General features: G+C 39.4%; 1 protein-coding gene across 1 annotated transcript in view; it reads left to right on the top strand.

The window, feature by feature from the left end:
* The window catches only part of CA10 (carbonic anhydrase 10), a 208,826-nt gene that overhangs the window by 100,984 nt on the left and 81,823 nt on the right, over window positions 1-26,019 (top strand). The window lies entirely within an intron of this gene.

Below are 26,019 nucleotides of genomic sequence, written 5' to 3'. Positions count from 1 at the left end.
ACGTAGTCTTTTTGCTTTCTCTTTGCCTGACTTCTTGAACTACCACTGATTCTGTAAAAGCCAGAATGATTTTATCCTGGCTAGCTGGTCTTTGCAAGCAAGTCAGAATTCATGATGGAGCCCAAAGGGTCCATTTTGTATTGGTCCGAGTTTCTTCACCACTTTTTGAAGTCAAAGGTCCCACACCTCATTGGCCTAAACTGTAATCTATATTGACTAGTCAAATTTTGCTTAGTTTACTTTAACATAGAGTCCCATTGCTTTCAATGGGCTCGCTTTTGGCAATCAAAGGGGACTCCTTGGGAAGGACCAGCAAGCTATAGCTGGTCCTAGCTGAGAAATCAATTCATGTGTACCATCATACAAATACTGCAAGCTATAGCAAGCTATATTTGGTCCCAGCTGAGATATCCGTTCATATGTACACCAGCACAAATACTACTAGGGAAAAACTGATTTTGCCAAATAAATTCATTCAAAATAGGAAATAGCTTGAAGCACAAAAAGGAGTATAACGTTAGCAAAACTGTACGGTTAACTATTGAATCTGTGTTTCTTCACTAGGACTCACTGAGGTGGGCTTTAGGAGTAACAAGGAAGCTAGAAAGTGAATATTGGGATGACTACTAGTGTTTGATAAATTAGGTAGAAAAGCAATTTGAGAAATACAAAAAGTGGAACAAAAGCATGGTAAAAAATAAGATACGAGTTAGAATGTTCCTGGCATGGAAAAGCCACTTAAAAGCCAAGTTGTAAATAAAAGGAAAACTAAAATTTTTAAAACCATACAGTGGAGGAGTAAATTCATAAATCTTTCTGAAAAAGAGTTGGCAAACTGCTTGTCAAATGCTTGTCAAAGCTGTAAAATGCCTTCTGTTTGGGACTATTTGAGGATATCGAAGACAAGGAAAGGGCATTTGGCCCAAAGTTTTTTTCTCTAGTTTACAATTTATTTCAAGTTTAGCTTCTCATTTTCTTACTACACTGTTTTGTCCTTCCTTCTGTGTAAAATGGCTGCACAGAAGTCAAGAATTTTAGTGAGATTAGACTTTTTTGAAATAGGGAGCAATGTCATTGCTTCCTTTGATGTTATGCTAGCCACCACTTTGTACCTTTGGTATCAAATTCAGTAGCAGCACAGTTGCTGGAAGCCTTGTTTTTTGTTAGATTCTTAATCAAAGTAAAAAAAAAAAACTGCCAAAAACTTTAAAGAAATCTGAACTGAATTCAGCGATCTTTGTCTCTGCCTTTCTCAGGAGAGAGAGGGGAGGAAAAACAAAAAAACAAAAAACTTGTTCTCATTTGTTTTATATTTTTGTAAATGGTCTTTTCTTAGTTGTCCCRGTGTTGATTTCCTTTTGGAAGAAGGTTCTTTACCAGCGTACGTAGTCCTTCTCTATCAGTAAAGGAAATGCTCTATATAGTATCACATTTCCTAATTTAAATACTCTGTGTTATGCTTTAAGTTTGCAGTTGTTATAAAACACCTGGGCTCAAGCCATCAGACATACAAGTACATACAGCTGCCTTTTATTTATTAGCCTTTCTGACTTTGTCTATCATGAGCCTTTTTTTTTTTTTTTTTAGATACATATATCTTTCTTTGATAGTTGCATTTGAGATTGCCAGTGTGGCTCTAACCAAACAAGGGGGAATTTTAAAGGATAAGCAGAGGGCCTGCGAAACCATTGCACTGCATTACTATAGCTTATCTTTCTGCTTTCACGGTCTGTAGTCCTCATACGGATTTATTTCATCTGAGCTTGCACGTAGCTTTGATAGCGCCTTATACCCGTACATCATTTGGCCTGCTTACACTCGCCATAAAGCCTAATACTTAAAGGATAATGTTCATGATGGGGGGAAGTATACAAGGCAATAAACAGCTTTCGCAGGTGATTAAACACACTGAAGCAAAGCTGAGGCATTTGAAAGCCCCCAAAGCTGTTTATTGTAAGCAAGGCTCCACGTCACAGAAGCTGTGCTCAACAAGCCACGACATTAAATAAAAGCTTTTCCTTGCCCCCTCTTGCAAGGACCAGGAGGTCTCGCAGGGCTGCCGTCATTTAACTGAATACATCTTTCCCTCTCGTATTTAACAGTGTGGGTGGTTTGCGCTGTGTCACATACGAGAGAGCAGGAGATAGTTCCAGTGTAATTGCCCAGGGTACAAGCAGCAAAATCCTTTCCCTTGAATTGCTATGGAGGTTTGGTGACAGTCCTTTCATTCCCCCACCACCACCCCACAAGTGACCCCTTTATTCCCAACTCTGGTTTTTCACTCTTGCTACTATCCCCTTTGTTTCATGCTTTGCCTTTTTTTTCTTCTTTTTTTTGCCTTTTCAGTTGCACCTTCACCTCTACTTTCCCCAGCACTTCAAACTTTCCGTAGCAAAAATGCTTGAGCCTGAAACATTTAGTCTCTTAAAAGAGGAGGATAAAAGCAGGAATATTATGAGCCACAATATTTTTAATGTTAAGGAATCTCAGTGATACAAATAGTACTGCTTTTGGAATGATGAGTTTTCTGCAGCTGAACAGCATTTTTAAGCAATTTTAATTTACCTGAAACACATGCTTATCAAGAGTATTTTCTTTAAAGAAAGAGTATTTTTTATTTAAAATATCATGAATTGCCTTCCCCCYCCAATTGAGGGCCAGTTGATAAACTCTTGCAGATTGCTGTGGGGCTCCCTATCGAATGCAGTGAATATAACTGCACTTGCAGCTTTTTACCCCCAACTTCATGGCGCACACTTAGCTATCAGCATGGCTATTCATGCAAGTTAGACACTTAGTGATACTAAAGATAACTACCRGCACAAAACATACAACAGAAAATAACTCATAGGTTGAGAGCCCTCCAATAACCAGATTATAATTTCCTACCTATATGAATAATATTTCCTTAGATTGTAAGCTTTCATTTAATATTTTGCAGTGCTTCACAAATACGGAGTATTTTTGCTGTTTATCTTTGAGAATTACAGCATAGTATTTCTCATTTATAAATTAATCCTTGCGGTAGTATCTTCTATCAAGGGCAAATATGAAAGAAATAAAAAAGGTTTGGTATCTAGTCTAAATTCAAGCCATATGCTGTAAAACAGATTTCATCAAATAAAGTGATAGTGAGAAAAGGAAAAAAAACTAGTTAGAAATTCCTAATTGCAGTTGGCTGAGTTTTCTTCTTTCATCTTGTCCTTTAATCATTTTTACAGCAGCAGCATGTTTTATGGAAACTAATACTCATTTATGCATATGAAAACGTTCCAGTAGTATTGCAGAAAAACCCTGGGTATGTTACACTCTTGTCTCAGATAAGCAAACACAAATCCAGTATAAATCTGGATTTACACCAGTATTACTGAAACAAAAAAAAAATCTATCCTTGAATATCTTTATCCATCGTGCCCTGTTAAGTTTAGCTATAAGGCCAAATCCTGAACCATTAAAATTGTGGTTAAATATGGAGATACGGCATTCCTTGGCCTCTCTGGGAGCCAGGAGGAGCACTTGCATCCTGACCACCCTGGAGCRTCTGCAAGGACCAGTTACGTGGGAACTGCAGGCACCCCAACACGTGACTCGGACGGCTCCTTGGGAAGGCAAACTCTGAGCAGATACCGCTATCGTAAGGACACACACAGGAAGACTGTGTTTCATCTACAGTTGCTGGAACCCATTCAAAGGTAACTGCTCATCCACAGCCTGTGCTGTAGCGTTTCTGGAAAGCAGGCACATGTTGTGTCTGCGCAGGGCAGAAAAGATGAAGTGCAGAAAGAGAAAACAGTCACTGAACATGGAAAAAAATACAACTGCCAGAGGTACTTGCGTGGATGTTCTGGGAAGGAGGTGTCATTTGAAGATGTGCTGAGGGTTTCAACTGTAACGGGGAACACTTGGAACAGGGATTAAGACTAACGAGAGTAAACATAATGACTTTCTGTTAGAAATCTCATTTCCCTCTAGAAGCAACATGAGTTGTTTGGTCCCAACTCAGGTTCGGAAGGAAGCTCTCACAGACTGACTTGGATTTTTTCTCACAAAGGTTAATCCTCAAACTCTAGTCTCCATCTACTGTTGCCTTGACAATCTCTGTAATGAATATGAAGTAAACATACTCAGGTAGCTTTTTTATATTTATTGTATACTTTCAAATATACTTAGAATAATATAGGGAACTCGTCTGGGGGAAACAGAATAAGATGCTCATATTTCATGATTATTAAACTGTTTTGAGTTACCCAAATGTGTTTTTGTAAATGGATTTTCTCTTTTTTGCCAAAGGTGTAACATTTTTCATGCATGAAAATTTGAATAAATTTTGTGTGCCCCGGGCTTATTTCAAGAGGTGCTTCAGACTGCAAAACTAAAAACTTGCACAATCATAAACAGTGAATTTTTCTGTATAAAAGAACCTAGCAAAGCACAAATAGCTGTTGAAACAATTATTAAGTCTTACCTGATTATTATTGATGTAATTTTGCCCCAATGACTAACAAATTTCATTTCTGCTGATATTAAATGAAAGTTAGTTTTTTAATGCTATGCTAATTTTATTTCTACTAGTAAACAATATGGCATTCAAAACAAAAATGCAACAGGAGAAAATAAAAGCCTTAATAATTAAATAATCAGCTATATTAGTAAGGGATAGTATACAAAGAACATCATACAGATGAAGTATGTATAATTAGAGTTTTTAAAAGTCATTTTTACAACTGTTTTAACCCAGTTATCTACCTCCTATCATAAACACTAAAACAATTATCATATTGTCAGGCAACAGCTCAAAAGTAGGTTACGGTAACAGAGCAGGGGGAAACTGTTTTTGACAATTTCTCTAAATACAGCCTCTTAGATGGATCTAGAAAAGAGATTAAAATGATCACAACAGCATATGGAAATGAAACTCTGCTTAAAGGAAGAAATAGGAAGTCCATCTGGAACCTACTGAGGAAAGGCAACGGATTCAAATTACTCATCACAATTAATCCAAAAATCATTTTTTGCAACCAGCCTAATCCTTTATGGAAAGTCATGAAAGAGCCTCAAGACCCTCTACTAAAAAGAATTGTCATAAGTTTTTTGGTTATTTGCCAAAAAGAGAGTGAAACTTGGGTTTTTCTAAATTTTGCCTATGTCTCCAATCATAGAGTAGATTCAAAAGTCTTGCAACAAGCTGCCCATGTAGCTCCTTAGCCCAGCCTCATCTATCAACCTCCCCTTCCCACACCAGCTATTAGCAGTTTCCATGCAGTAGTCTTGATGGGGAAATAACAATAGTACAGTTGCTGATATGTGCTCAAAATGTCTTAAAGCGAAGATCTGGAAAACATTGTTTTAAGAGCGGTATTTCGTATCTGAATGCCGGTCTTTGCTTTTTTACCTTTCCTCATAGAAAGCATAAGTGGTTCCCTAGAGAATCCATAACTCCTTAAAAACTATTTGCCAAAATACTATGAAATTCAGTTTGATACATAGACCTGGGCATCGCCATTTCTTTTACTTACAACGACTAAAGTTTTATACATTGTGTATATGTATATACATTTGTCTGAGGTCAGTTTAGGCATGCAAAAATATTCACAGAGAGGACTTAAAATGCTGAATTTTATTCACCGAGTTTTTCATATTCTGAATATAAATAATTGTGGATACTGTAAAATAAGAAAAAAACCTCAACTTTGAGTTTAAAGTTAATGCTATTCTAAAAATAACATGCATTTGACTAGTGGCTTATCAAGCAACATAGGCCTAAAAGAGTGTCTTTCTGATGAGTAGTCAGAAAACCCAGATGCTTTGCGGGGGAGGTTTTTTGGTTGAAATACATTTGGTAGGGTTTTTTACCCCCATTGCCATTTCCATCAAAACATTTGTTCTTGATTTTAATTAAAACCATGAATTCTGAAAGGCAGGTATTTTATCTATTATTTTCTGCAGTAAAGAGACAAACACCACAGCAAGAAAGTTTCAAGAGAAGTAAAGCTATTCCATTAAAACTTGTCTTTTGGAAACATAAAGCCATTTGCATCAAAGAAAATTTTCAAAGGAAAAGTTTGGATGGGTTCTGGGACCATATTTTTTAATGTATTTAGGTACCTAATGAGGTTTTACAAGTGTTCTGAGCCCCATTTTCGTCAACAGCAGTTAAGTGTCAGAACGAGTCTTGTGTCTTTCAAAATCGCTTTAAGTGCCTATTTGCATCTTAAAGACTGAATTACTTTTAAAACTCTGACCCTTAGATTTCTGTGAAGTAAATGAGCACTTAAGGCAGTGTTGTCCTCCAGTAGATTAAATAAAGTTCTAATATTGTATCTGCTTCTGAATATATTTTCACTTCAGCCACAGTTAATTTGAAATATACTGCATTTTGTATTTGATGCATGAAAGGAAGATTGATTTATTTCAGGTAGTTTATAGGCTATTTTATTATTCACATCAAGATCTCATCTATTCCCGCTGCATTCATATTTTACAGCAGTTTAACTCATTGATTTGATTTGACCCAACACTTTTGATGGCATCTTTGCCATGGAGGGTGCACACATATAACACAAATCATTTACTTGATTCATTTCAAAACTATTTATCTTACCCCTGGGTCATTTTGTGAACTTCTGGCCTTTTGGCTATGATCAGATTAACCAGGCGCTTGCAGATCAAACACAAGTCCCTAGTCCCCAGGGATGGATGCCTAGTTCACTAACTTGAAAACATCTTATTTACAGTGCTAGTACAATCTGACTGTATTCAGCTCAGCTCAGCAAAGGCTTCAGAGCTTAGGCCTGTAGTTGTCCAATTCCAGAGGCAACTTTTGGAGTGGTTCCCCACCGCCCCCATCTCCTCTTTCGGGCTGCTAAGAAAAAATCAGGTCTGGCACTGGAGTCAAAGGAATGGTGTCAGCTCTCACCCACGTCTGAATTTGCCCATTTTGTGCAGCAGAAAGAGCAGATAAATTTTTATTCCCCAAAGCCTGGTGGCTGATCTGTCGTATCTGAGGCAATGATGGTGGGGAGGCAGAAACACAACCTGGAGCTCTGCTCCCGCAAGCAAGCATTCTGCATTAGCTGCCATACTGAAAATATTACAAACCCCTGAAACGCTGCTCAGAAATGCAGACGTATGCAGAAATATAGCCTGGATATAAATTCTTCCAAAAAAGGCATTTCAATTATTTTTAGAGAAAAACAGTAAAATAAATCTGGGGATATTTGATGATGTTTCTTTCCCTTAATCTGTTTTGTTTTCTTTTCTCCACGCTCCCGCAACCATTTAGACACACAGAGGAAGAGAGCTTTGGCATACCTGAGTGTTAGCAGAGGATTTGGTCCTCCTGGCAGTAAAGTTCCTGCTACTTTTCACAGCATGGCTTGTTCCCTTGTTGGAAGCATAGGTCATACAGAATTTTTTGCAAAATAAACTTACTCAAGAATAATCTGATTTCTGTCATACAAACTACTTCCTGTGTGCCATCTGCAATGCAGCTGCCAGCCCCTGTCTAAAGCGTGTTAAGTGTTACTGCGCTAGGCCATAGCACACCACCACCTAAAGTGAAACTTCCAAAGGGGGAAGTTAGGGGGACGTGTGGGTCAGAAACCTAACTTTAYGGGCTTTCATGGAAAGACTAGCACCTGTGCTCCACACCTGAGCTCCCGTCAGGGACCCTGCTTACTTGCACTGCAATGCTAATGTACTACAAAAATAAGTACTAGCGGAGTTCTTTAATAGAAATTACTGTTATTTTCAAATGTATCCTAAGCTTATAAAGAAATCATATGATTAACCTCAATTTGAAGATAAAACTCCTATCTCTGTATTGTTAACACTTTCAAGCTGTTAATTTACATGCTTAATTCTAGGTTGATGTTGTAAGTATTGAGCAGGATTGCTACCGCAAACTGTTACTTTATGATTCTCTTTCAAGATTTTTTTTTTTTTAATCTAAGTGCTGGAGTACATTCTCCAGCCAAAATCTTTAAATCACAAAGCTGAAAAACTGATAATGACTGTGTGTTTTTTTAAGTGACTTCTTTCTTTACAAATCTTATTTTATGTTTAATCTCTCATTTCACTTTGGTTTACAAACATACTAAAACTATCCTAAATCTCAGTAGAAAATAAAATAAAGTTCCTAAATAATAGGTTGTAAGTTCTCAGCCTTTTTGTGGTGGATGTGCTGATGGTGGATGCCTTATTTCTCTTGGACTGGAATGCTTTCAGCATCTGGCTTTTGCAAACAACAAAGGCCGTTCCGAAATGATTGTATCTGGGCTATGACCGAAGCTATGCGGCTGTTATATTTACAGTACAGTAGATGTCAAATAACAGTCAAAGTAATTTGGGCATCACGGGAAATAATAGGAGTGATTCTAGTGCTTTCTGTGAAAACCTTCAAATTCCCATTTCATTAAAAATTCCACTCTGCAGCTGGCAGCAGAGATTACTAGGTTTCACCATCTGTGCAGATTAATGTTTCCTAAAGGAGAATGAATGCAACAGATGAGATGGCTGGCTTTTCAGATAAAACAAAAACCCAAAGTAGAAGCTCTTTTCCCAACTCTTGCATCTTACACCTGTTTCATTCTAATCACATGACCGAATCGTTTCGGACAAACAATTCCAGCTTTCCTTAAAGCTGATTAATTTTAAGACTGCAGATCATCAAGATGTTTGTGGGCTTGTAGCTACGTAGAATTAGTGATGGGAAGAGGTAGATTTTCTTAGGAATGGGCTGAACACCTCCTTTCAGATGTTATTGCGCTCATCTCCAAGGAACATTTCTTCACCCAAATGTCCACAGCGAAGGGCATCACCAGATGTGCTCCAGGCTGGATTCTAAGCAACCGGCCGGCACAGGGAAGCTCGGCTGCTTCAGCCCACATCCCTGTTGTCGGCAGTTTTACCTCTTTCTTTTCTACTGGCCATTACTAATCTTTCCAGGGGGGCAAGCATGTGATTCATCCCAATTGCATTTTTAATCAATCCTATGTCACTACATATCTTCTAGTGTTATAATTTTCAAATTACATTAGCTTCACTGCACACCAAATACTGAAATAAATTCTTGGCAGTGATCACTGTATTAGGATGAATCACGAAAATTAATAGAGTTTCTGGGTTTGCCAGGAAATGGGATCATTAATTTGATTATTTCTTGAGGGCAAAAAAGAAAAGCACAATAGGCAATTACAGCGACCTTGAAACGTTCGGCGTGCGTACCAACCTGGTGTCAGTCCCTGCCTGAGCCTTCCCGGCACAGAGGCTCCCCAGCGCCTTCCCCGGCGTAAAGACGCTTCGCTCTGTTCTGAAACGCGCTGGCCGACAGGCTGCCGCCGGCATCGGCGACCAGGCCAGTCGTGCCATAGCGGGGGCAGCAGCCTCCCCGAGGGCGGCCGGCCGCAGGAGCGGGCGCGAGGCCCCAGTGTGGTGGGGGACGGCAGGGGACGCGGCGGGAGCCACTGCCTCGCCGGAGGCAGGCTTTGCCGGAGCCTTTGCCAGCCTGTCTCAGGAACCGAAGAGCTGGAGCTTCCTAAGAAAGTCGCCCAAGCACGAGGAGCAGCAGCCATGCAGGGTATTACCATCCATATGGATTAAACATTAAAAAAACCCAACACCCCAGAAACCAATTACTAATATAAACATGAAAGTGGATAATTAAACTCACTGGCAACATTGGTCCTTGCTCTCCCTTGCTTTTTTTTYGGTGAAACCCAGCTGTTCTTTGCCTGTTGCCAAGGGTAACCAGCAGTGACATTCAAGGTCATTGATGAAAAGCAGCCTGCTTCCCATGGATATTTTCCACCTTCTCAGAAACTTGCATCTTAGAATTAATTACTTTAAAACAACATCTTGCACTCGGCGTAGCCCCCTCTTGTTTTGCCTTTGGTTTTATTTCCATTCCCTGTGCTTCTTTGGTCAGACTGTTACTGCTCTTCCGTGCTAATTGTAATAAGCAACATCCCCAATTGCTCATCTCACCCATTTCTGAAGAGCTGTATAAAATTCAATAAACAATTCAGGGTATTGTTTGACTAATGTCTCATAAACACGTATTATAGCCTCGCCAGAGCCGCTCTGCTGTCCTTTATGACAGATCGGTGACTCCAGAGAAGTGTCCTTGCGAAGGAAGCGGTTCGGAGCCGCAGCCCTGCYGTAGGGCTCTGCTCCCGCAGCCCTGGTCGCGCTGCTGTGGGCTGCTCCTGAGCAGCAGCGAGCCTCTTCATTTGCCTATTTTGCATGTGTTATAATTTTCTTTTTCTATTTCTATATAGTTGGTGGTTTATTTTTATATAGTTTTCTGCCAAGCAAGTAGTTTATAGAGTTCATTAAAGCCCGTTCGGAGAAATAAAGTCAGAGTTTCATGGGAAGATAGGGAAAAAAATCCATTCTTTTAATGTGAATTCTGTGATGATTCATCTTGCACATCTCCCGTATAYGACTTCGAAGTGGTTAGGAGTATGTTGTATGGTTAAAAAGTTTTTTATCTTGCCTTTTAACTTGTTTTTGTCCATTACTCATTTTACACTTTTTATGTAAATCAGCTGCCTGATTATGACTAGAGAGAAATTAATATTTTTAGATGTTTCATGTTGACTGTAAGTTCTTCATTAATTTTTATTATTCTGTCAGTTTTCTATGCCAGTGTTTTTTCTCCAAAAAGATGTTGCTTAAATATCAGTATTTGGGGATGGAGGGCCAAATTATGGCTTGGCTTAGGTGAGCCTAACTCCTTTTGATGCGAGTTGGAGTTCCACCTGCTTATGTGGTGCTTAATTTGGAAAAGTGCACTTTACATGTAGTTTGACCCAGATTTTCCTATGCAGTATTTGGAAAATGGAAAGAACTAGCACAGCAGACGTCAGAGTGTGTATTAAGTACCTACCCTGACCTGAGAGAAAAATTTCACAGCCAGCAGCTCCCAGGGGAAAGGCTGCCTGCCTGCCTGCCTGCCTGCCCCGGCGGCAATTCTCTCTTCCCAGGCCCGTGAGTCTCTCCTTCCTCAGCACAGCTTTTGCAGAGCTGCTTAGTTAGCATGTAAAAACCCTGGAAGGGGTTTAGTCTGGATTATGAGAAGTGAGAATGACAGTACTTACCTATTTTACAAGCAGATTACTATGAGTAACCATTAATTGCTTGCAGTATAGGTAGATATGTTKTAAAACTCACCAGAGGACTTTACAGCTTTCCTGTGAAGCCTCCTCGAAGGATAAATGTCAGGCAGACCCCATCTCGGTGGCACGACTGTCACTGTCAAAACGTCGCCGGATGCTGGTGTGACCGCGGCCGTCGCGGCAGCATGCCTGGCGGGGACTGGGGACCGGCGGCTTGGACCRAAAGCAGGAGCTGCGGTGGCAGCAGCCTGCAGCCTCCCGGCACTGGGACACGCAGGAGAGACGCCGCTGGCATCCCGCCTGGGCAGCTGGCAGGAAAGGGCTTGCGCACAGCCCAGCGTCCCACGGCGAGAGCGTAAGGTGCGTTGGACTGTCATACTTTGTAGAAAATACCATCATTATGTATTGTATGGACATTCACGTTCACAGCATTCGCTCTGTGCTAGGGACTGAACGGTGCTGCTAAAGCGTACGGCCTGCGTTTTGAAAAGAGGATGCAGGGGAATTTAGCTGAAGTCCAGTGTAGCTTTCAGGGATGTTACAGAAATTCAGAGTGGACAGCTAAGTGGAGGAGTGTTTGTGCTTGACTGCAGGAGTCACGGCTGCTCTTCTCTTTTGTTTTAATCTTCGCTCTTCTCTTCGTCTAAATAACTGCTGTGGAATTCAGAGTTAATGTGCATCCTGCACAAGGTAAATGGCAGAAACTATTTCTTACCTTACTGCATTAGAACTGACCGTAGCAGGTTTTGCAAGGAAATCTTGCATTTGATGATCGGGGTAACAATTCCTGTGTGTCAATTCTTGAAATTTCTGGAAAATATTGGCATATTCTGTTCTGTTTTGCTTATGTTTTTCCCCCTACTTGGCATCAGTGGTATTATATGTTAGAACTGCTCCTGTGAGGAGGTTTTCAAAGGGTGGACCCAACATTAATATAAACTCTATTAACTTTAGCATATTTTGATTTGCAGAAGATTAATGGAAGCATGTAAGGCCAAATCATGTTTATCTTCCTTATACAGATAATTGCATTTACTTCAATGAGTTATTCAAATGAGAAATGAAATAGCAGGACATGGCCCAGAAACATCTTAGAGTTAGCTGTGAATACAATTTAATCAAACCCTTTGTTCAGTATTACAGACTTTCAGTAGCACTGAAATTTTTCTGCAATGCATCCACAGATAATTTGACACAAACTAAGTGTCTTTGCTGACTCCTGAAACAAGATGTTTCCACAAATCATGCCTTCTGTGCCACTACACCCTTTTTAACAGGATTAAGAAATCAATAGCTGTGCTGACAAGAGAGTGTAAATATTTCAAAAGATATTATGTGATATTTCTGGCTGGTACTTTATTCAGAAACTGAATATATGAATCTGATGATTATACTTCAGGTTCTTAATCAGTTGGAACCATTTCACATGTCCAAGGTTCAGAGAACTGTTTAAAATACAGGATGTATACAGCTAATTCCATACATGAGGGAGACTGTTTGAAGTCTCTAAGGTATAGGCACTCTACTGATGTGAACCCAGAGATACACGACTAGTTTTACTCTGACACTATTAGTTTACATTATACTAATACAATGTTAAAAAATTCCCAGTGCAGATAGGTTTAGAAATTTGTTTGGGCTAAGTACTGAGTTGACACTGAACATTCACTAAACCAAACCTATTTGCTAACAGCTGTCTCCAATGCCAGAAATCCAGGTTTTAGGGTGTTCGTATAAGAACCTGTTCCGCTTCTCTGTTCCTTTTACCACTGGCTAGATTGTTTTATGCTCAGCTTCTTTTTAGTAGACAATTCACCAATTAGCTCATCAGAGAGACTGTTACAGACAGGTCTTCTGGGAACCATGGGCATTCGCAGAACAGCAAATTCTGTCCTTTTCATGCTTTTCCCTAATATTCTAGTCCAAAGTTGGTGACCCTGATCTATTGGGGCAGTTCCCAAGTATCCACTTGGCATTTGAAAATAGCCATGCTGTTCTGGAGAACTCATAACAAGACAGATGCGGAACTTGCTGTTGCACTGAATGAGGTGAAAGTTATGTCAGTAATAAATATGTCATTCAAGAAGAGACACGTTCTGGAGAGAAGAAAGAGGAACCATAAAAGAAAGAGAATTTCAAGGGAGTGTTTCCAGTTCATATGGGTAGGTTATGAAGAAATATAGATAACAGGCATCATTCAGGGAAATACAGAGAAACAGAAAAAATAGGTTTTCAGAGAATTGCTGAGAAACCTGGTTTAAGTGGCCATTCACAGTGACAAAAGCATGAGTGCTTAATGGAAGCGGTCTGCTGGCTGTGTGGGGAACTGTACTCGCGCATTCGCAGCTGTCTCTCGAGACAAGCTCGACTACAGGAGCAGTCTCTTACACAACCCGTGTGTGCATCGTGCTCCACCTGCGCTTGGATGCAGCCTTTGCAGAAAGTTATCGTTGTGTAATCCAAAATCGCTTCGGTGCTTACAAGGGTGGACTCTATGCCAGGTGCAGTGAAATACACGTTAAACATTCGCTGTGGGGGCTGTTTCTGCCGTCTTCATCTTGGATCAAGGTTAAAGACACAATACAAATCTGCAAAAATGCAAACTGCTCCCTAATCAGCAATTTGACTTTTAAAACTCTGGCCTCAAAAGCAGGGAAATATAAAAGAGACGTTATATGAAAAATGGAAGGGATATTTTGGGAAAGCAGCCGCAGACAGATAGCTTTGGGAAAATGGGGCTGTTATTCACCCTTCAGCCATCATTCAGGCYGCACTGGGGCTGCATCTTTGTCTGCTATGTGAAGAAGCACCAGGAAAAGCTGGAGAGTAAAACCCTCTGCAGAATTACTGTCCTTTCTTTGCTTCACTTCATCCATTTTCAGTGAACCTTACAGACCCAGCATCAACAGTACAAGTAAGGAGCTTACCCTTATCTCCATTCCTTCTGAGAACTGGAAGTCACAACTGTTATTCCCTTAAGGGGAATATAACTTCCTCCTGCCAGAACAGAACACCACAGTTCCTGGTAAATAAGTTAGTGAGCACACCCTACCTTGCATGTAAACCTTACATCCAGTTCTCAGTCCCTGGAAACATGTCCACATTGGAAATTACCGGTTCTCACACTTGAGAATCCAGTGCAAAACAAGAGAGCACAGTGCTAATAGCACTTTTCCCAGCTGAACAGGTGGAAATCTTCTAGTCAAGACACATTTCTTATTGCCACTGTCTTCTCAAGTACTTCTCAGACATGTTGCCAGAGCAGCTTGAGCCCATTGTGATCAACTGTAAGAACTGTCCTGCAGAAAGGATCCCCTTTCACTTGCATGATCTTGTTCTTATATCCAACCAAGCCAACATGGCTCCTTATGTTTCTACGTGTAAGGGAAGATGCCACTGTCGTAACTGCAAAGCCAAGGGCATGCTGCTGAGACTCTAGTGGCAAATCACTGCCTCCTTGAGCAGATTTGTCCTGYCAGGCCTATAAGAAAATCATCAGAAACAAGCTTTTGTGCATGTTCACAGAGTGCCCARAATAAAAACCCATTTAAAGAAAAGTTGAACTAAACAACAATCTCAGTTCTTGCAGTGCTGTAAAGTCACAACAGCCTCATTAGCAGCACTGCTGAGATCAGCGTCTGAGCTGCTCTGTTCAAGAAGCAAAGGGGAGCAGAGCTGAGTACCAAAGCACTGAAGGGTCAAATCATAAGTGCATCAGTGCATCCAGTGAAGACATTAAGGTTACTTCAGGTTTAGACTAGTACAACTAAAAGCAAGATTTTCAGTTCTGTGGGCCAGCTCGCTGTCTACTTTTCTTTGTGCTGATCTATATGCCACTACCATTCCTTAAAGAAGTCTCAAGCATCACTTTTGAGTAATACATTTTCAGAGTGAGTTGAGATGGCAAACAGCTACAGGAAGGGTTTTAACAGTTGTTTAAAAAAAGGATAACGGAAGCAGTCTCTTTGGGAACTAGCCTTACATATTTCATAGCACCTGGCTCAGTAGCAGTGATGGCCAATCTATTTTAGCAGTCCCTAGACACAATAGAAATACAAATAGTGAGCAGCTGCTTTGTGGAGACCACAAACACATCATCAAAAATTAAAAAAGGGTTCAGGGATTATATAATGGAAATTAACAGAAGTACAACAATATTGAGACAGTTTTCTCAAATACCCCTGCAGTCAGGCTCCTCAGATTTGCTTCTTCTTGTCCTAGTTTGACTCCCATAACTTATTTCTGCACAAAGCAAAAGAACACCTAGATGTTTCAGCTAGATATTCCGGGAGGATTGTCATCTGAAAACAACAGGAACATACCCTGGCAAGGCGGAATGGAAACGAAGGGTCACATTGTCTCGTCTGGAGTCATGGCTAAAAAAGGGAAATCCATGAGAAAAAAACAAAACTGTTTTCACATAATTTTCCCAAATCCATCTCACAAGTAATGAGCACAGCGCCTGGCCTTCAATCCCTTTTGAACCTGAAACTTTAGGAATGACTGGGCTTTTTTCTAGAATGACCTTCTGAGATGCTCATTTTGGATATGTCTCACAAACCCCTAAACTGGGGTAATCTACCTTCTTATGAGGGTTTAATTAGAGTCAAATATTTCTCAACTCAGCCTGCTCCTTCTGTTTCATCCTGCATCTTGAGATAACAAAACTGCAAACCAGCAAGTGCTTTACCTTTTCCAGATAAAGCAGCATTGTTTCCCGGTTGCAGCTGCTCCACTGAGTTGTAAAATATAAGCAGCAAAGCAATAATACTGTTTATTGCACTGAAGCATGGGGGTGCCCGATGCAGGCGCTTTCCCATGGGGAGACAGGGAGAGGGAAGACGATGCATCAGTAGGAGCGCGCTGCCCGCGAGGGATGCACGCGCCTGGCTTTGGCTTGCCTGGCCGACATCCTCGGAGCCGGCAGTAAAGTTTTATGGTGGAGCCTAACTGCAGCATTGGGAAGACTCAGTAGGAAATAAACTGCTGATGAAGCACATCGATTAGGAGCTTGGAAAGCGGCATGAGAATATTTTATCTCGATGAATCCTTATATTTTTCTCTTCCAGACTTCTACCATGAGTTAGAAATTGGCCCCAACCCAAATCTTCTGATCCAAACGTGCCAAACTCTAAATGGGTTAAAATCAAATTTTGTCTAGCATTAATATGCAAAAAAGTATAGCTCATCTTCACTGAAATTTTCCTTTGCTTTTATTTTAACAAGAACTGGATTTTTATGGGATTTTTTTTAACTTGGCTCTGTTCTTTGCTTTTTAGTATGGCTGAGTAAAGAATACTTGAAACATGCATTGGAACGTATTAAACTTTAACAAATAAAGTGCTGGAGTACCACAGGTTTAATGTTAAGCTAAAAAGGTTATGTCTGAAAAGAGCAGACCAGATTTCCATTTTTATTTACTAATACAAACACTAGCATCAATAATTAACCTAGGATTCTATTAGGGAATACTCTGTTATTCACGGAAAGGATAAAATTGTGCGGCATGCACGAAGGGTCAGTGAGACAAATGCTGCACGGCAGAGAGTTGCTTAGTCACCAGTGAAACCAGCTAGTGAAAATGTATTCCTGATAATGCAGAAATCCAGAAAATTGTATTAGCTTTGCAAAAGAATCACTCCTGCCATTTGTTCACTTTTAATGCCTTACATACCTTGCCAGCAGAATGAATAATTACTACCATTCTGCTCTTGTTTGTATTTCCTTATAGTTCAACATATTCTGCAACATCAAGATGAGATTCAAACACCAATAATAAATTAAAGTGGCTGCCGGAGCACCTTTATTGTTCTGTAGATTGCATCTGTTGACACTAGACGGATGATACAAGATAAGGAGAAATGCACACATTAAAAACCATGAGGGGGGATTTAAAACTTTCTGAGCACCTGAGTTTGACTCAAATGCTGATTCAGGTTTAAATCAAATTAAAATGTTACTTTTATGCTCTAAACCATCACAATACATCCAAGTACTGCTGCTTAGCGGCTTTGTTTCTACCACATTCACCCACAGCTCTGAAAGGGGGAACCAGAGCCCAATTTAGCCCTAGATGTGTATTATAACAAAAAATTCTTGCTACCCATGGGCAGAGTTATAGAGGCGAGATAGTAGCTCCTGTGCCTATCAGTCTATCCTTACTCGGAGGAGTGATATATAAAAGGTTTTCTTGCCTCAGGTAACGATCCCAAGGCATTGAACTGTCTTGTCTTTTCAGATAGGCAACTTGAGAATCCCCTCAGAGAATTCTGCAGGTTGTTAATTATAAAAAGGCAGTAARATTGTAAAAGGAAAGACCAAGACTGTGATCCTGGATTACACTACTGGGCTGTAAGGGCCATATAACTAGAGTTATGGGAAGAAATTAATGGAAAATTGAAGGTGAATATCAGGAAAAACTTTCCAACAGTAGGAGCTACTAGACTGTGAAAAAGTCTCCCAAGTGAAACGGTAGATACTTTTCTTGCTTGATAGTCTCAAAACACAGCTGGGCAAAGTGTCCTATAAGGAACCATCCTGAAGAAGCCTTGCATTACTGATCTGTGTGCRGATGCACCCAAAGCACTCGGGGAGAATACGAAAGACACTGAAGCCTTGACACGAAGCCCCCGTCCCTTTGCTTCCTTGTCAGTGATGCTACTTTACTTTGTTATTATGTGATGCTAAAAATATTCAGAGAAAATACTTAATTCCTCTCTCATTATCTCAATCAATGGTTGCTTCAGGAAGAGAAGCATTCATAAACATGCTGGTACACGTTGGTGCCCTTCATACCCAGCAGAATACTTCATATGTGTTGAACTTAACCTAAAATATTTAAGTGGGCTCTATAACATTTATCAGAGCAATATTTTTTACTAATGACATTCCAAAAACTACCATCTGCATGCATTTCCTCCAAGTCTGTTTTTGTGGGTCTAGCCTTCACACCACAGGATGGGATGGCTTCTTTCTGGTTTTCTTTTCATTGCTGAATAAAAATGTGGAGCTTGTCTGTGAATATTACTGCTGCCCTGCAGCTCTGGTAGCTTTTTATGCTGTCTTTTTAATGATCATGTGTAGTTTTTCTTCTAAATGCTTTTTCTACTGTTTACTGGAGTTGTGAAGTATTCACCAACTTCATGAGATGTGACCAGTCCATAAGGAGGAAAGGGGATTTGATTATTTAAATTGCATGGAAAAATATGCATACTGTCAAAACAAAGAAATGCGTAGGACTGTATCCTCACTTACACTAGTACCAATCAGGAGTAACTGCACTGAAACTAGTGCAGTGAAACCGCTGCAAACCCAATTTAAATGTCAGTAAAATTGGTCTACCAATTCCATATACTAGAATGCTATAGTTTTAAAGATTTCATTCTGAAAATTGTTTACCCTTTACCTACTTTGCTGTCAGTAAAGTTGAAAGTAATTATAACTGGCATAAAGATATATTCAAAATTGTGGTTACTTTTTTCTTTGACAACATTTTTTGCAATCAGTTTCTCTCATTTTTTTGTGGATTTTTTTGCAGTAATGAGAGCATTTTAATTTATTTTTATTATGAATGTGAAACTGCACAAATTGACTAGGATCTCAGAAAATGTTTTCATATCAAAACTGGTCTTAAACTTTTCTCATTAAGCTGTATATTTTAAGTTGATGGAAGTGTACTAAGGTTTGGATTGGCTTGGGTCACACAACACAAATCTAGTGACACAGTTCAAATTACTCTAGATTTATACTAGCAAAACTGAGTTAATGATTTGATTCCACAAGTGGGATTCATCTCCCTTAACTTTAACCATCCAGTTTCATTTAGGTGTCTTTAGTGGAGAGAGATGGGCATTTCCAGAAGTAATTTATCCTACTCTAAAATAGTCATCAGAGGTAGGGGAATGAACTATACTCTGTAGGCATCCGTCTCTCTCCATTGAATATAGGGGGAGCAAAGACAAAGAGCTTAAAAAAAGGCAAGCATTAGGTGGCAAAAATTATGCAAGATGACTCTGGGCCCTAACAGCTAAATAAACTATAAAAACAAAGGAGACAAACTGAAGAACAGTTYTCTCAGAAAAAAATCTTTTAAACTTCATTTTTTTGATATTTGTGTAACCGCATACAAGGTAATTGCTACAAAAGGGTCTCGCTGCTGTGCCCCCTCCCAGCCTTCGGGCCTGACTGGCTACGTACACGACGGTGCTGCACGGCACATGGTCATGTTAGCTGACGTCTCCCCGAGCGGCACACGTGTGCTGGGAGGTGCTGGTGTTACTGTGCAGCATTTCTTTTGAAATCCTAACGTAGAAACATCTCTGAAACATTATGTAACTGGGAGAAAGGACTTASGCTGATTCAGGTTGCTTTTTAAAATGATCCAGGCTTTGCTTATTAATAATTCGACATCACAGCGGAGGTGCAGTGCAGCTCATAATAAGACCAACTGTTTACGTTTTCTCGCAGTTATCTCAAGCAAAGGAAAGATAGCATTGAGGCTCATCTGACTATATTATACCTCTGTAGCTTAAAAGATTTTCTAATTTTATCTATTTATAAAATTACTTGAAGCTGAGGATTAAAGAGAAAGGTTTAAAGCAGAAAAGCTGATTTAAGACTGAAGATCTTYCTTAGCAGCATCCATTTAAAGTTAATCTTTGATCATCTGTGAAGCTGATTACCTAACATATAAAACCTATAAAAATTATCCTCTCTTTTATTATGCAACAAAAATATTGTATTCTTTCAAATTCAGTTGATCACAGAATGATATTCAGAAAATCTGTTAACAAAGTCTTCATAAATGCTACAGAGAGATACAAGCAGGCCACGAAGGAAGGAGGCAGGAGGATGCTGGAAAGCTTTGTCACTGTCACTTGCAGCAATGAAATACAGTGGTGGGATCTTGGAGGGGGCTTGTAAGGTGAAGATATACTTCTCTCAAGATAGTCAAGGGTTTAATATTTAAATATACTTGATAGAGAACATATGGTCCATGGTATACACTTATAATCTGCCTTTTGATTTCACATGCTCTTCTGCCCRGATATTAAAGACTCTAGATACTCCTGCACACATCATTGCCAAACTAAAAATGAAAAAGTATGTCCAGCTTGCCAAATTTTCTCTTCGGGCCTCCTAAATACTTGCTTCTTGCATTCACCGCAGTAACTATTTGATGCCAGTTAATTCAGCRGTTTAGGTCTGTGAATACCAATATCCACCAAAGGCAAAGACTATCCATGCAATCTCTTCATAACAGAGTTCTTGCAACTGCTATACTTCAGCTGACCATTTCTGCCTCCTGGAAATTCACTTAATTGAGGATTTTTATACAGCAAGTAGAAAAATTTTTCCCGAGTTTTCACRTCCTCAGACTTATTGTAAAAGGAGGATTTTTCATATCTTCTACTTTATTCCCACAAACCAGGCCAAGCGGTGGGGCTTGGAGATGGGAACTGAGGACAACGCTACTGACATCAGAATCTGGGCAGAAATTAAGCAACTTAAGATTCATTTCTCAGCTCATAAATCACTTTGTGTCCATCTCCCTAYTTGCATGTTACACGAGTTTGTTTTTCAATGAAGTAAGAGTAATATAGCCTTAAAATCTTCTCTGCTCCCATCCTATTTTTATTCCAAAGGTTCAGTTAACAATGCACAATGCCAGCTATAAATAAGTCCAGAATAGTCTTGGACAGTTAGGAAAGCACTGGTGCATCTTTTTTTCTATACCTTGAGTGCTTACCTGTTGTTTCTATATACAAAACGAAACAATGCATAAAATTATAGTTTAGGCTTATAGTTACTTTAGCTGGAAAAAAAAATCTTACTTGTCACAAATCAAGATTTGGCATAATCTAGATAGGAAACCTTTTCATCTGATTATAAGCATGTCTGTATTAAACTGTGATAAGGAGTTTRTTATGCCTTCTGTCACACAAACCCATTACACATAAGATTTGTCTTTTGTTTCTATTATGTGCCCCCTACCTTGAAATTAAGGGCAGGCTTAGTTAGTTTTATATTTGAGCAAGCACTGGATACCTTTTGTGAAAAAAACAGTAATCTGTGTTCAACATCTAATTTGGAGGACAAAATAAGACTAGGTGTAGGATATTGCTGGGTAAAACGTGTCACTGGCAGATTAGTAATAGCACTTGCAAAGTGTTTTCACGTAGTCTGGGATTGCAGCTGTTGAGCTGATTCCAGATAAACCACTTTGCTCATTAAATGTGGCTTCAGGGGCACAAAAACCTGTTCTGTGCAGGAGTGCGTTTTCTGAGCTCGGCTAGAATTAACGAGGTTGCGCCGGTGCAAGGATCCAGCCGAGGGAACCTGGCTGCAGGACTGGCTGGTAGCGTGCTGCTTACAGTACTTAATCCACTGTAAACACCGAAGAGGCACGGTTTCCAAGTAGTGCTTAGTGTTTTAAGACCTGAATGCTTCATAGCAGTAAGTCACTGCTGCTATTTGTTCATGCTTGATCTTTGTTTCTTTACAGTTTTAGGAGGCTTGGTATCAGTGAGCATTAAATTAAATTTCACAGGTTTTGTAAGAATTATTTTCTCAGGAAAATGCTACTCAGTGCATCAAGGTACTGGCACATCAAGAACAATGACGTACTTCTGTTGAAAATAAATCTCTCTGCTTTCAAAATGACTAGGACTGTTTAAGGAGGTCACATTTTAAATAGCCCAGGTAATACTGTTTACTTGCTTAGAGCAATAAAATCAAATTTACAATAATTAAAACACATTAACCTGATTAAAAATTAGCTCCATCATTCTATTTTTAATAGCAGCTGGCGGCTTTGTTGCTGAGACTGGTTTAAACTGAGAAGGCGCTGCTATCAAATAGGCATATTCAGTAGCAAATAAAACAGAGGGGCTTGGAGAAGGTGCAAGTGAAAAGGGAGGCRTTAATTTTAGAAATGGTTATTTCTTTTTTTCTCCTGAACACTAGTAGGAACTGCTGGAGCAGAATCACTGCCATGCTCCACCACCGCGATGCCTGCGCTCCCGTGTTGCTCTTTCCAGAGGACCCAGTTCTGCCTATTTCAGCCTCGCAGTAACCGTACAAAATCCGAGGCATTACAGATATCTGAGTGGAATTCAATCTACCGTCTAATAAGGTTGTTAAAATCTTTTTGGAGGAGAGACAGCAAATAAGCTGAAGATATTTTTAATATCTATAGTTAGCTGCTAACTGTATAACTCATGGTTCATGTTTCAAATAAATGTAAATTGTGCATTTTGAGTGATTTTGGAGTTCATTAGTTAGGAAACAATATGCAGTTTCCCAAAGTCATAGATGCTATGAAATATAGATTGTATAATCAGATGTATAACCCTATAGGTAACTACTTTTTCTAGGCTTTGGTTTACAGTGAGTAAAAAAGAAAGTGCAGTGTACCATTATACCTTATAAAGCTGAAGTGTATTAAATATAAATCATTCTCATGCATCATATGCTACTTTTTAAAGGAAAAATATGCATTAAAAAGATTTGTTCAATCTTAAGTCTGCCTTCTAGCATCAAAGATCAATGTGCAGTCTGATTAAGTTGTGCTCTATAGATTTCTCCAGTCAAGTTCATCAAAGAACCCATTTCTCTTCCTCTAATGATGCTTGAACCTAAAGTTCTTCTCTGAAGTACTTTAATTTTCACTTGGTCATTACAAGTAGACAGTGACTTAATGAACTGCAAATAGGAGAAGAAAGTAACATAAATCATTTTTGCATCCTTTTTTGTGGTATTAGCATATCTCTTCTTTCATCATTGAAATGCCTCCAGTGATTTCTCCAAATATGATGGTGAAAATTAAATTATACTGCATTTTATGCAATCCAGTGCACCAATAAAAATACAAAATCATTAGAATAATCAAGATAAATTAATGTYGGCAAAATGTAATATCATTTTACATTGTGCCACAGTAACAGTTACAGCAAGATTCCTGCTAAGATAATAGTCACTAAACATTTATCATAAATAATCAGGATAAAATTTGTAAACTGTTCTTCTCTGAAAGAGCTTACTCTTGTCAAGCGTCTGTCTTTTCCACCCTCTGTAAGACACATTCCAAAAATATAAGCAAATGCTTTCTTGCCTTAAAAATGCTTCTTACTGAAGGTAACATTCAGAACTCAGAAGTGAGATAGTAATTAAGATATGTTTTCTGTCTGGCCTTATGTTTCTGGCTTTTCACTGTCTGTAATTTTGTATAATTTTTTAAATCATGTTACCAGTATATTTTACTAAAATAGAAGAATAAATCAGTGACAAAAAAAAAAAATTCCTGAAGATGCAAAAACAAAATGAAAGCATGAATCACATCAAAACATTGTAATAAATGGACCAAAATGGCAGAAATAATTACTAGTGGAATTTTTCCCAGTTTAGTTCACTAATGCCGGTCTTGAGTACGTTCCATGTTATGTTCAGTTTGGAGCCACCAGGAAGTGAGGCTACTAGAGGATTTGCCTGAGACCAGCCTGATACGAGACGCTTAGCAAAGCGATGGGGAGCAGTCAGAAACGTGAGCAGGTCCTCGGCCTTTTTTGGTAATTGTGTCTGCACTGGCTGCACATACCTCCTGTGCGGTTTTGAGAAAGAGTCTTTGTTTCTAAGTCATCACAACACTTCTGAAAATGTTACTCTTCGATTTTGTGGCATTTTCTGTTCTCCATACATGGAGACAGTCTGCGGTAAAGCAGATGGAGCGAGGAAATGCCCACACTCTAGGAGAGCGCTGCTAAAGAGTTAATCCGGCTTCAAAATAGTTTTAAAGAGTGTCAAGCAGCTGCTACTCATGCAAAGGGAGATCTTGCACAGAGATGGGACTTCCACAGAGATGAGGAAAGTACCCAAAAGGTAACGTACTTCTTGGATTTGCATGAGATTTTGGCCTGTCCCGAGTTACACGGTTGGTTCAGTGAGCCCCTGAGCCAGAGAGCCCTTCCGTCCTCGGCTGTGCGCGGCCAGCCCTTGGGAAATGGGTAGATTTTCTTTATTTTCTCTGAGATTTTCTCAGTTAGCTGAAGCCTAACTCCTGCTGGCAGGCCAGGCCGTTTGAACTTCTAGTGCTGACTGGAGTTTTTGCAGGTTTTTGACATTTATATCAAGAATAATTCCCACGGTGCTCAGCAGTGGCTGGATGAAGCTCAGAGAGGAGTGCAGAGCAGTCCCTTTGCGTGGGCCTGGATTTTATATTTAGTACAAAGAGTGCTGCACGTACTGAGGGGAGCGAAAGGTAACCTAAACATCTGARAAGTGGAAAGGAAAGGCAGGCTCAAAAAAAGCATCAGGCAGCCATTTACAGCGGGTAAGAGTACAGGAGAGGCCGCGGGCAGCGCAGAGCTGTCCTCAGGCGGCTGTGGTGGCATCTCAGGTCACCTTCCTTCCTTTCCTCCCTCTCCAGCCTTCTCATCCCCTTCAGGCACTTAAACCAAAGGTGAACTTTTTTCTGCCCTCTTTATATTCATTTCTACTATTACACTAATGTCCTTAATTTGGCTTTCTTATTTTTGTTCCCACAATCTGCCTTCCTTTCATAAAAAAAAAAAAAAGACTCAGGAAGACGTTCTCGGTGCCGGTGCAGTTCTGGCGTGCTGTGCACGCGTGGTGGTGGGCTCCTTGCGCTTGCCGTGTTCTGGCAAGGCTCTGATATCCTGATGTATATATATAATGAATGTTTATAGTCTCTGAGGCCGATTAAGCTTTTAAAACACTTCCAACTTTTAAACGATTAAAATTAAAAGCTTGAATGAATTGCAAATGAATGGTCCAAATTTGTCATACACATTTTTGGAATATGACTGTTTTCAAACTGTAAATATTTTCAACATAAGCACTCAGTTGATGAAATCTGAAATCACTGGCCAAGAAAGGGATTATATTTAGTTTTCTGAAAATAAAAGTTTTCTTAACTTGGCAGTGCTATACTTCAGTGTATCTGGGCAGCGTGTTCTTCCAGCCCCGAAGCTGCACTAAAGCCAGGAGGGGGTAAATATCACTGCAGGAGCTGTGCAAATAGATCCCCCGGCGGGTTTAGGCATTCATTATTAAACACACGGTGACACTTACGCTACTGAGCAACTTTAAAATGAAGGGATAAATCTTAAGTGCTTGGCTGATCATCCRTTCGACTAATATGCCAACAATAGGAATTGTATATCTTAATATGTGTTAATGTATTTTGTGCTTTTTTCTTCATTTATTTTAGAAAATTATCAACAGTAGCGCCAATGGGAGTTATGGTACAGTATTAGGCAGCAGCAGCAGTTTAGTCCTACTAACACACCTTTAAATATCCAGTGGTATTTTTGAACAAACACAAAACTATTAGAGATTTCAGTTTAGCTTTATGAAGCTCTGTAGTGAATACAGGATAAAGCAGTTCTTTATTAGACCTCTCAGTTACAAAGAGCCAAATGCTGCTACTCTTGCAACCAAATGGGATTTGCTCTAATCACCAGCAGTGAAGGCAAAGATCTTTTTCGTTTTAATTACACACAGTCCCAAATCACTGGCATTACCTAACTGTATTTAAGAGTGGAATTTAATCCTAAAATATAATTTCCATCATTAGAAAATCATCACTATTCTTTTGTGAATTTCATGAGAGGGAAATTTTTCATTTAACTTTAAAACTTCAATATTAGAAATATAAGCCCATGTGTAACTTTGTAATGAAAGTGATATTATTTTATTCAGTGGTCAGTGTTAACCTTAAAAAGAAGAATTTAAGACATCTTACTCCTTTATGTCAGTCTATACTTATTTTAAAGTGTTTCATTTCTGAAATGCAATTTCAAGTGGTGTGGGATTAGTCCAGATTTAACTGTATCTTACTGATTCTGTATCAGCTTTAATTACAACACCAATACAAAGATTTAGT

The sequence above is a fragment of the Apteryx rowi genome, unplaced genomic scaffold (assembly GCF_003343035.1).
Source record: "Apteryx rowi isolate R43461 unplaced genomic scaffold, aptRow1 scaffold_86, whole genome shotgun sequence".
Classification (NCBI taxonomy): domain Eukaryota; kingdom Metazoa; phylum Chordata; class Aves; order Apterygiformes; family Apterygidae; genus Apteryx; species Apteryx rowi.
This window is presented reverse-complemented; position numbering and strand designations above follow the sequence as displayed.